Consider the following 12,523-nt stretch of genomic DNA (forward strand, 5'->3'; position numbering starts at 1 on the left):
GGCAGACTTCTCTTCAAAATAAGTGTTTCCTATGTGTATTGCATGCGTGCTAAGTTGCTTCAGTTACATCTGGTTCTTTGCGACCCCCCCAGACTGTAACCCTCCAGGCTCCTCTGTCCGTGGACTCTCCAGACAAGAATGCTGAAGTGGGTTTCCTTTTCCTTCTCCGTTATTGTGTGTATTAGTGGTGCACGATCTGGTCGCTGGGGCTATAGGCTTAGACCTGTGGGAGGACACAGCAGTGATGATGGTGGGTGATGATCATGATGACTCTGATGGTGAGAGTTAGAAGTGTACGGAGCACTTACTATGTGCCAAGCCCTGTGTGCAGAGTGTTAACAGTAGTAATCACCAAATGTTTATCAAGAACCTATAATACCCAGGATGGTGTTCATGAAGGGGCCGTTCAGGGATGAATAAAACATGGAAGGTCCCTGCCCTCCTGGAGACTGCATTCTAAATTCTAGATTCTTGATTATACGTGCAACCAAGATGAGCAAATAAATATGTGAACAAGTACTATTAGAGAGTGAAGAGTGAAGAAAAGTGTAAGGGGCCGTCTGCTAGAATGACCAGGATAGGGCAAGTTTAAATAGGTTGGTCAAGAGGACCTCACTGACAGGGTTCCACTGGAATGATTCAAGAACTGTCTCATGAAATCCAGCTTTTAGGAAGTCCGATTTCTTTAAAGCTCCATCATCTGTGGACTGAATAAATGAAGGTTAGATCTGTTTTTGTCAAATGTGTATATATGCTCTTGTACCGTATAAGTGAAAAATGCTACCTAATTCATGGAAGTTCTTTTCTCGTTTTGGATTTTTTCAAACAATGATTGGTGAAAACGCAACAATTTTCTTGGGTATGATGAGAAGATAGAATGAGTTAGTGAAAAGTCCATTAATAAAAAGTCAAAGGGATACCATCTTACCAAAAAAAAAGATTTGAAGACAACTCATTTGAAAAGACCCTGATACTGGGAAAGATTGAAGGCTGGAGGAGAAGGGGACGACTGAGGGTGAGATAGTTGGATGGCATCACCGACTCGATGGACATGAGTTTGAATAAACTCTGGGAGTTGGTGATAGACAGGGAGGCCTGGCGTGCATGGCCTGGCATCATGGGGTCGCAAAGAGTCAGACACGACTGAGCGACTGAACTGAACTGAACTGGTGTATTTTATCTCAACATTTTCTTGTCCAAATTCTCTTTTGTTTTATTAACTTTACTCTCACCCCTCTCAGAAGTTCAGTGTGTTGCCAGTGTTTCTGTCTAGTCCATGTGTCTTTAAGTTGTAGCTTTAGCCTTGTACCCCAAACTCGTTTCCATCCTGTTTGCAGCCTCTGTTTTGCACCCTCATCTCAATTCACCTTGTACCTGTTGTTATTCCTCAGTGTAGCTCAAGTCCCTTTTGCTTGTATACCTCAGGAATCCATTTCAAATAGACTCAAGGGAAAAGTGGATATGCTTGAGTCTGAAAGCTGCCTGCCAGATACCTGTTCTTCTCTTCTTGCTTGATAAAAAAAATCCTGATTTATTTAGGATGATGATATGCCCAAGCAGAAAACAATGGTCCCCAACTTACCTTGTAGTTTGAGGTGATCAAAGAAAGAGCAATAGATGTCTTTGTGGAGCTTCCAAGACATCCTTTGGGAGAGGGTGCTAAATCAGTTAGTGAGTGCCCTCTAGTCCCTTGCTATTTCTGTTCTTTCTAGAATGTAGAAAGGATAGCTGGAACTCCAGCAGCCATCTTATGACCATGAAGATAGAAGTCATTACTCAGAAGTAATGAGCCAGAAGGAGAGAAGCAGCCTTGGTCCTTGATGCCTTTGTGATCTACTGTATATGGCCCACCCTTGCTCCTTGTTTCAGACATGAGGTGGTTGAAGCCACTCAAACTGGGCCCCTGTTTCTACAGTTGGTACACTGAGATATGGGATGGAATTGAACAACCTAACTGAAAGACGGTTACGGATAAAGCTATGCCTCGGGAAGAGCTGGAACCAGAGATGCGAACACATAAGTCTGTCCGAACATCTTCTGTCTCTGCTGCTCTTTGAAAGCTTGGTTAGTTCTCTCTTATGGCGAAGCAATGCCCTCCATGTTTAAGAAACACAGCTGCCCAGCTCTTGGGTGTCACGTCCCACGGCCATCATAAAGGGACAGGTTCTCCCTCTACAACCATGCTCCTCAGGTGGGCCCTTGAGGCTGCTCTGTCCCTCCACGTATTGCTAGTCCACTTACTCTCCCATGCCCTTCAGTCTCTGATACCCCTCTCTCTCCCTCACCTGCCTGAGGACCTGCTTCGTAGGTCACTGAGGAAGGAGAAAGCAAGCAGAAAGGGGTTCCCACAAGCTCCCTCTGCCTTATTGCCACACTCCCCTGCATGTGCATCGACTAAGGTATTTTTTATTGAGGTATAATTGCCTTATAATATTGTGTTAGTTTCTGTTATACAATGAAATAAATCAACTATATGTATACATATAACCCTCCCTCTTGGGTCTCCATTCCACCCCCTTCATCACCCCCATCTGGGTCATCAGAGCACTGAGCTGAGCTCCAGCAGGTCCCCACTAGCTATCTGTTTCACACATGGCAGTGCATGTATGTCAATCCTAACCTCCCAATTCATCCCACCTCCCCACCCCCCACATCCACATGCTATTCTCTACATCTTCATTCCTATTCCTGCCCCACAAATAGGTTCATCTGTACCTTTTTTTTTTAAGACTTTACATATATGCATAAATATGCAATATTTGTTTTTCTCTTTCTGACTCACTGCACTCTGTATGACAGACTCTAGGTCCCTCCACATCTCTACAAATGATCCAATTTCATTGCTTTTTATGGCTGAGTAATATCCCTTTGTATATATGTACTGCATCTTCTCTATCCATTCATCTGTTAGTGGGCATCTAGGTTGCTTCCACATCCTGGCTATTGTAAATAGTGCTGCAATGCACACTGGGGTACATAATTCAAAAAGACACATACTGCAGTGTTCATTGCATCAACTATGTTTTGGTGGACATGCTAGCCAGGCTCCTGCATGAAGCCCACTCTCATTTGCCCATGAGACCCCACTGTTTCACTTGGTTTTTGGACATCACTCCACCACGTCCCTCTCTTGCCTCCCCACTCTCTACAGTAGCATGGTTTCCAGGATTCAAACTTACTGCTGCTTCTCTGGTCAAAAACAAAGTCCTCTCTTGGTCCTGCTTCCTCGTGTTTCACTTCCCTTTGCAGCAAAAGTCCTCAGAAGAGTTACCTAACTCCCTGTCTCCAGTACGCACTTCCTTGCTGCTGCTGCTGCTGCTGCTAAGTCACTTCAGTCGTGTCCGACTCTGTGCGACCCCATAGACGGCAGCCCATTAGGCTCCCCTGTCCCTGGGATTCTCCAGGCAAGAACACTGGAGTGGGTTGCCATTTCCTTCTCCAATGCATGAAAGTGAAAAGTGAAAGTAAAGTCGCTCAGTCGTGCCCGACTCTTGGCAACCACATGGACTGCAGCCTACCAGGCTCCTCCGTCCATGGGATTTTCCAGGCAAGAGTACTGGAGTGGGTTGCCATTGCCTTCTCCGACGCACTTCCCTCTTTTCTCCTAAACAAGGTTCTTGCTCCCTGTCCTCCCCCTGGGCTTCACACACACAATGAAACTGCTCTCAAGCCCATCATCTCTCACCTTGAGCAGCAGCTCCCCTCCCTGTGGCTCATGCTCCTCCATTACCCTGGCTTCCTCGCTGTCTCTGAAACATACCAGTCAGGCCTTTCTCAGGACACTGCCCTGGTTATTCATTCTGTATAGAATATTCTTCACCAGTTACCACCCTGCCCAGGATCTCTGCATGCCTCCCTCCTTCACCCTGTTCAAGCTTGTGCACCAATGTCAGCTCATTTATGCCTTTCTTGACTATCCTAGTGAAACTGCAGTCAACACTTCTAATCACCTTTACTGTAGCACTGATTTCCTCTTGTATAAAAACCATTTATGGAACTTCCCTAGTGGTCCAGTGGCTAAAACTCCAGGCTCCCAATGCAGGGGGCCCAGGTTCAATCCCTGGTCAGGGAACTAGATCCCACATGCTACAACTAAGAGTTCACATACCTCAGTAAGACCAGGGACAATCAAATAAATAAATATTATTTTATAAAAAAGAAAAAATTATTTATTACAGTTTTTGCTTTATGACCATCTCACCCCATAGATTATAAGCCCCATGAGGGCAGGTATTATCAATTTTGTTTACTACTCTACTTCCAGCACTAAGTCCTTGGCACATAGTAGGTGTTGAACTATATTTTAGATAGATCAGTGAATTAATCACTTCTTTAGACATAATCCAAAAACATCTCAACAAGGGTGCTGAGTCCTGGCTTGAGCCTGGCACTACCTGGGACCCACTGGATTTAGTTACAAGAGTAGGGTCCCCTAAGAAGATGGAGAACTTGCATTAGTGTAACGAGGGGACCATTTGCAAGAGTGGAAAGTCAATCATGCCACAGATGTCAGATGCAGGGTATTGTTTGAGGACAAAACTGTATCCAAACCATCCCAGTTTGGACCTTGAATCTGCTCCTTTTATCTTACCTCTGAAGCTGTGCAAAGTTGTTTCACATCCTTCTTAGCATCCTCCGAGGGTTGCCTGGAGCTTAAACGAATGAGTTACTGTTAAAACGCACTTGAACCCCTGCCAAACACAAAGTAACACCAAGTTCAAAAACTGAAAACTATTAGAAGAATAATGAGAACTTGATAAAATAAATACATATGTTTTTGAAGAAATCAATACTCTTATTTTCCATATAAAGAAAACAATAGAAATAAAAATATGTAAGGACAGGAGAAATGGCATTGTGCAACCTAAAAACTCAATAGATATGTACAGAAATAGACTTATATTAACGAAAGTAAGTATTGTTTTCTAGTACCCATGATATCTGAATATAAAGTCTCAACAAATGAAATAAAGAGATTTTATTCAAGCCAAATTCTCTCTGATAATAAGTCAATAATATTAGAAATTCATTTCTTAGAACTTAAAAATTGAGAAACACAATCTTAGACAACAAAATTCAATCTTTTTTAAAGCAATAAATAAAGAAACAGTTTATAACAGTCTATGAAATACAATAAAAGCTGTAGTCAGAGAAAAATTAATAAACTTCAATGCCTTTACTGTAAAGAATAACTAATAAAACAATAAGAGAACTTGTTATAAACCCCAAGATGCTAGAATAAGAACAAAATACAATAAAACATTCTGAACAGCAAATTAATAATTATAGAATCTGATGTAATAGAACAGAAAGCACGAACAGCATAAAAGAAAACAAGCTCAAAAGCTCATTTTTGAAATACCATATTGGGTGAAAGGAATCAAAAGGTACAAATTTCCAGTTATAAAATAGATAAGTCTGGGGAATGTATTGTGAAGCATGGTGACTATAATTAATAATATTAATTATTATATATTATATATTTGAAAGCTGTTAAAAAATTAAAAAATTCTTAAAAATCTTCATTCAGAAGAAAAAACGATTATGACTATGTATGGTGATGGATCCCATGGACAGAGGAGCCTGGTAGGCTGCAGTCCATGGAGTTGCTAAGAGTCAGACTCGACTGAGTGACTTCACTTTCACTTTTCACTTTCATGCATTGGAGAAGGAAATGGCAACCCACTCCAGTGTTTTTGCCTGGAGAATCCCAGGGGCAGGGGAGCCTGGTGGGCTGTCGTCTATGGGGTCGCACAGAGTCAGACATGACTGAATTGACTTAGCAGCAGCATGGTGATGGATGGATGTGAGAGTTGGACTTTAAAGAAAGCTGAACACCGAAGAATTGATGCTTTTGAACTATAGTGTTAGAGAAGACTCTTGAGAGTCCCTTGGACTGCAAGAAGATCCAACCACTCCATCCTAAAGGAAATCAGTTCTGAATATTCATTGAAAGGACTGATGCTAACGATGAAGCTCCAAAACTTTGGCCACCTGATGCAAAGAACTGACTCATTGGAAAAGACCCTCATGCTGGGAAAGATTGAAGGTAGGAGGAGAAGGGGATGACAGAGGATGAGATGGTTGGATGGCATCACCAAAACACTGGACATGAGTTTGAGCAAACTCTGGGAGTTGGTGATTGACAGGGAAGCCTGGCATGCTGAAGTCCATGGGGTTGCAAAGAGTAGGGCAGGACTGAGCGACTGAATTGAACTGACTGATGGTGATGGATGATAACTAGCCTCATAGTGATCATTTTGCAATATACAAATATCAAATCTTATGTTGTACACCTGAAAATAATGTAATGCTATACATCAATTATATATCAATTTAAAAATTTAAATTGGAAAAATGAAAATACCAGATTAAACCCCCACGTAAGTCTGACTCAGGAAGAAGGTGTGGTCATATGAAATGGCTATGTTTAAAAAAAAAAAAAAAGACTCTGGAAAAGGTAGAACATTTGAAGGAACCAATTACTTAAAAGAGATGAAAGGTTTAGCATTTTAAAAGAGCTGCAACTGGTTCGACAGTTTCTTAGATCTTTCTGGTGCTGAACTATGACATGAGCCTTATAGATTGTAAAATAGAGACAGTTGGAACTAATGTACAGAACTAAATTTTTTAAACTTTATTTGCCGTTGAATTCTGTGAGGTTTCAGTTATCTAAAATAAACTTACACAAATATGAAATGTAATGTTTCAGATTGCAAGGTAATATGTAATTAGTGTTTGTAAAATACCCTTAATATTAACTAGTGGTGTTTTGATTTGTACAGTTATGATTTGTTGAAATGACTTCATTTTAACATACACTGATGTAGATTAATAATGTAAGTTCAGATTTAAAGATTGATGGGGACATGGTGCATGTAATACTTTTTGCAAGTATCAGGAGTTCAGTACGTTTTGAAAAGAGTAATTTAACTTTGGGGGTGTCAGGAAACGGGTTTTCTCAAAGTCCATTGCCGGCAATGGGCAGGCCTAGTGAAACTGGCACAGAGCATCAATTGTACACCTTATTAACAGTGAGGTGGGTAACTTTGAATAAAGTTTTAGAGAAATAAAAAAATAAATAAATAAATAAAAGAGCTGCAGAACAGAGACGTTCTTAGCTGAGTTCTATATAATGTCATATGAAAAGCAAACTGCTCCAATTTCCTTCTGTTGAAGTATAATTGACTTATAATATTATATTAGTTTCAGGTGTACGAGATAGTGACTTGATGTTTTATGCGTTACAGAGTGATCATCATGGTCAGTCCAGTTAATATCAGTCACCATACATCTTGACTACATTTTTGTGCTGTACATTCTATCCTGTGACTGATTTATTTACGTGTTTGTTTTCAGTTTATTTTATTTTAACTGAAGTACAGTTGATTTACAATGTTGTGTTAATTTCAGGTATACAGTACAATGATTCAGTTATGCATACATATATATTTATTTTTTCAGATTCCTTTTTCCCAAATATTGAGTATCGTTCCCTGTGGTATTTAGCAGGTCTTCGTTGGTTATGCATCTTTAAATTTTGTATGTAGTAGTGTGTGTATGTTAATCCCAAACTCCTAATTTATCTCTCCCCATTCCCTTTTTCCCTTTGGTAACATCAAATTTGTTTTCTATGTCTGTGAATCTATTTCTGGTTTGTGTATAAGTTCATTTGTATCATTTTTTTTTAGATTCCACATATAAATAATATCCTATGATATTCATCTTTCTGTATCTGACTTACTTAGTATGATAATCTCTAGGATGAGTAATATTCCATTGTACCAATATATTCATTCATCTGTCAATAGATATTTAAGTTGCTTCCATGTCTTGGCTATTGTAAATCGTGCTGCAGTAAACACTGGCGTGCACGTATCTTTTCAAATTATGGTTTTCTCCAGATGCATGCTCAGGAATTGGGATTGCAGGGTCATAGGGTACCTCTATTTTTAGTTTTTAAAGGAATCCCCAGATTGTTCTCCATAATGCCTATACCAATTTACATTCCCACCAACAGTGTAGGCATGTTCCTTTTTCTTCAAACCCTTTCCAGCATTTATTATTTGTAAATTTTGATTAAGGCCATTCTGACTGGCGTAAGTGGTATCTTGTTGCAGTTTTGATTTGCCTTTCTCTAATAATTACAGATGTGGATCTTTGTCTTTTGATCATCTGTATGTCTTATTTGGAGAAATGTCTATTTAGCTCTTCTACCCATTAAAAAATTTTTTTTTTATATTGAGCTGTATGATCTGTTTATATGTTTTGGAGATTAATCCCCTGTCGGTTACATCATTTGCAAGTATTTTCTCCCATTTTGTAGGCTGTCTTTTCATTTTGTTTATGGTTTCCTTTGCTGTGTAGAAGTTTTTAAGTTTAATTAGGTCCCATTTGTTTATTTTTGCTTATATTTTATATTTCCATTACTCTAGGAGACAGATCAAAAAGATATTGCTGTGATTTATGTCAGATTGTTCTGCCTATGTTTTCCTCTAGGAGTTTCATAGTATCTGGTCTTCCAGTTAGGCCTTTAATCTATTTTGAGTTTACTTTCGTGTATGGTGTTAGAGAAATGTTCTAATTGCATTATTTTACATGTAGCTTATTTATTTTTAACCAGAAGTTTGTGACTCTTACTCTTCCTCCTCTGTTTTGCTCATCCCCCCCGCCCCTCGCACCAGCAGCCAACAATTTGTTCTCTGTGTCTGTGAATCTGCTTCTGCTTTGTTCTGTTTGTTCATTTGCTTTGTTTTCAAAATTCCACATGTAAGTGAAGTCATACAATGTTCGTCTTTTTCTGTCTGATTTATTTAACTTGGCCGTTTACCCTCTAGACCTATTCGGGATGTTGCAATTGGCAAGAATTTATTCTTTGCTATGTTAGAGTGTTATTCCATTGTGTGTGTGTGTGTATGTGTGTCTGTGTGTCTATACACACATACACATGTGCAATTTTCCTTCTTTGTCTATCAGTGGACACTTCTGTTGCTTCCATGTCTTAGATATTCTAAATAAGGCTGTGATAAACATTGGTGTGCACACTTCTTTCTGAATCAGTGTTTTTGTTTTCTTCAGGTAAATACCCAGAGAGGTATTAGCTCTTCTTTTGCTGCTGCTGCTACTGCTGCTAAGTCGCTTCAGTCGTGTCCGACTGTATGCGACCCCATAGACAGCAACCTACCAGGCTCCCCGTCCCTGGGATTCTCCAGGCAAGAACACTGGAGTGGGTTGCCATTTCCTTCTCCAATGCATGAAAGTGAAAAGTGAAAGTGAAGTCGCTCAGTCGTGTCCGACTCTTCGAGACCCCACAGACTGCACCCTACCAGGCTCCTCTGCCCATGGGATTTTCCAGGCAAGAGTACTAGAGTGGGGTGCCATTGCCTTCTCCAGCTCTTCTTTTACTGTTTGGTAAAGTTTACTTGTGAAGACATCTGGTCCTGGCTTTTGTTTTTTGGGAGATTTTTTAAAAATTACTGATTTGATTCCATTCTGAGTAATTGATCTGTTTATATCTTCTATTTCTTCCTGATTCAGTCTAGGGAGATTATATGTTTCTAGGAATTCATCCATTTATTTTAGGTTGTCCATTTTACTGGTATATAATCATTCACAATAATCTCTTGTGATCCTTTGAATTTCTGTGGCATTGATTATAACTTTTTCTCTTTTATTTCTGATTTTATTTAATTGGGTCCTCTATTTTTTACTTGATGAATCTGGCTAAAAGTTTATCCATTAAAAAAAAATCTTCAAAGAACCACTTCTTAGTTTCATTGTTTTTTTTTTTTATTGTATTCTTTTAGCCTCTGTTTCTTTGATTTCTGCTCTTATCTTTATTATATATTTCCTTCAGTTAACTTTGGGTTTCATTTGTTCTTTTTTTCTAGTTCCTTTAGGTGTAAGGTTATATTGTTTATTTGATATTTTTCCTGTTTCCTGAGCTGTTTTATAGATTTTGGAGTGTTCTGTTTCTATTAACATTTGCCTCCATAAATTTTCTGATTTCTTGTTTGATTTCTTCAGTGACCCATTTGTTGTTTAGCAGTATATAGTTTAGCCTCCACATGTTTGCATATTTTTCTGGAGGTTTTTTTCTTATAGTTGATTTCATCTCATACTGTTGTGCTTGAATAAGATGCTTGGTATGATATCAGTATTTTTAAATTTATTGAAACTTGTTTTGTGGCTTAGCATATGTTCTTTTCTGGAGAATGTTCCATGTGTACTTGAAAAGAGTGTGTATTCTGCTGTTTTGGGTTGGAATGTTCTGTATGTAGCTACTAAGTTCATCAGGTATAATATGTCATTTGAGGCCAGTGTTTTTTCATTGATTTCTTATTTGGATGATCTGTGCATTAGTGTAAACAGGGTATTAAAGTGCCCTAGTATTATTGTATTACTGTCAGTTTTTCCTGTAATTTTTTTGATATTAATATTTTTTATATTTACTTAGATGTACTTGTGTTGGAGGCATATATATTTGTAACTGTTATATCTTTTTGATGGATTTTCTGTATCATTATGTAATGCCCTTAATTGTCTGTGTTACAGTCTTTGTTTTAAAGTTTATGGCAGAAAGTGAAGAGGAACTAAAAAGCCTCTTGATGAAAGTGAAAGTGGAGAGTGAAAAAGTTGGCTTAAAGCTCAACATTCAGAAAACGAAGATCATGGTATCCCGTCCCATCACTTTGTGGGAAATAGATGGGGAAACAGTGAAAACGGTGTCAGACTTTATTTTTGGGGGCTCCAAAATCACTGCAGATGGTGACTGCAGCCATGAGATTAAAAGACACTTACTCCTTGGAAGGAAAGTTATGTCCAGCCTAGATAGTATATTCAAAAGCAGAGACATTACTTTGCCAACAAAAGTCCATCTAGTCAAGGCTATGGTTTTTCCTGTGGTCATGTATGGATGTGAGAGTTGGACTGTGAAGAAGGCTGAGTGCCGAAGAATTGATGCTTTTGAACTGTGGTGTTGGAGAAGACTCTTGAGAGTCCCTTGGACTGCAAGGAGATCCAACCAGTCCATTGTGAAGGAGATCAGCCCTGGGATTTCTTTGGAGGGAATGATGCTGAAGCTGAAACTCCAGTACTTTGGCCACCTCATGCGAAGAGTTGACTCATTGGAAAAGACTGTGATGCTGGGAGGGATTGGGGGCAGGAGGAGAAGGGGACGACAGAGGATGAGATGGCTGGATGGCATCACTGACTCGATGGACGTGAGTCTGAGTGAACTCCAGGAGTTGGTGATGGACAGGGAGGCCTGGCGTGCTGCGATTCATGGGGTTGCAAAGAGTCAGACACAACTGAGCAACTGAACTGAACTGAACTGAACTGAACTGAAGTATTATTTGCTAACCCAGCTTTCTTTTTATTCCCATTTACATTGAATACCTTTTTCTATCCCCTCACTTTCAGTTTGTGTCTTTAGATCTGAAGTGAGTCTCTTGTAGGCATCATAAATATCTATATATCTGTATGATATATATGTACATCTCTTTATAAATCCACTCAGCCAATCTATGTCTTTTGATCAAAGCATTTAGTTAATTTACATTTAAGGAGATTATTGGTACTGGACACATCTCCTAATTGAATGAGTGCATTATTCTACTTAATAAATATTATAGTTATGTAATTTTTTTAAAAAATGTAATTATTGGTCGGTATGTACTTATTGCCATTTTGTTCACTGTTTTTGGGTTGCTTTGTAGCACAATTTTGTTCCTTTATTTCTTTTGTTCCCCTCTTCCATCATGGTTCAATGATTGCCTATATATGTTATGTTTTGGATTTATTTTTCAGATTTTTGGCTTGTGGTTACCATGAGGTTTATATGTAACTGTATGCTATTTGAAGTTAATGATCTCTTAAGTTTCAGTGTCTTCTAACAACTCTGACTTCTTGTTCCCCCACTCAGTGCTTAATGTTTTTGACATTCTACTTTACATCTTTTTGTTTCGTGTATCCCTTAACTACTTATTGTAAATATAAATGACTTTACTACTCTTCTCTTTTAACCTTCCTACAAGCTTTATAAGTAGTTGGCCCACTAGCTTTACTCTATGCTTGCCATTATGGCTGAGGCTTGTCCTTTGTAATTTTCCTATTTCTAGTCATGGTCCCTTCTTTTCCTTTTAGAGAAGTCCCTTTAACAATTCTTTAAAGCCAGGTTGGTGATGCTGAACTGAAAGCTTTTGCTTGTCTGTAACACTCTTTATCTCTCCTTCAAATCTGAATGATAGCCTTTCTGGGTAGAGTATTCTTGGTTTTAGGTTTTTTTTCCTTTTATCACTTTGAATATCTTGTGCCTCTCCCTTTCACACTGCAAGATTTCTATTAAAAAGTCAATTCATAGTCTTATGGGAGTTCCCTTGTATCTAAATAGTTGCTTTTCTCTTGCTGCCTTTGAGATTCTCCTTTCATTTTTTTATTTTTGCTAAGTATAATGTATCTTGGAGTAGACCTCTTTGGATTCATCTTGTATGGAATTTTCTGTGCTTCCTGCACCTGAATGCTT

This window comes from Bubalus bubalis, chromosome 24 (genome assembly GCF_019923935.1).
Source record: "Bubalus bubalis isolate 160015118507 breed Murrah chromosome 24, NDDB_SH_1, whole genome shotgun sequence".
Lineage (NCBI taxonomy): Eukaryota > Metazoa > Chordata > Mammalia > Artiodactyla > Bovidae > Bubalus > Bubalus bubalis.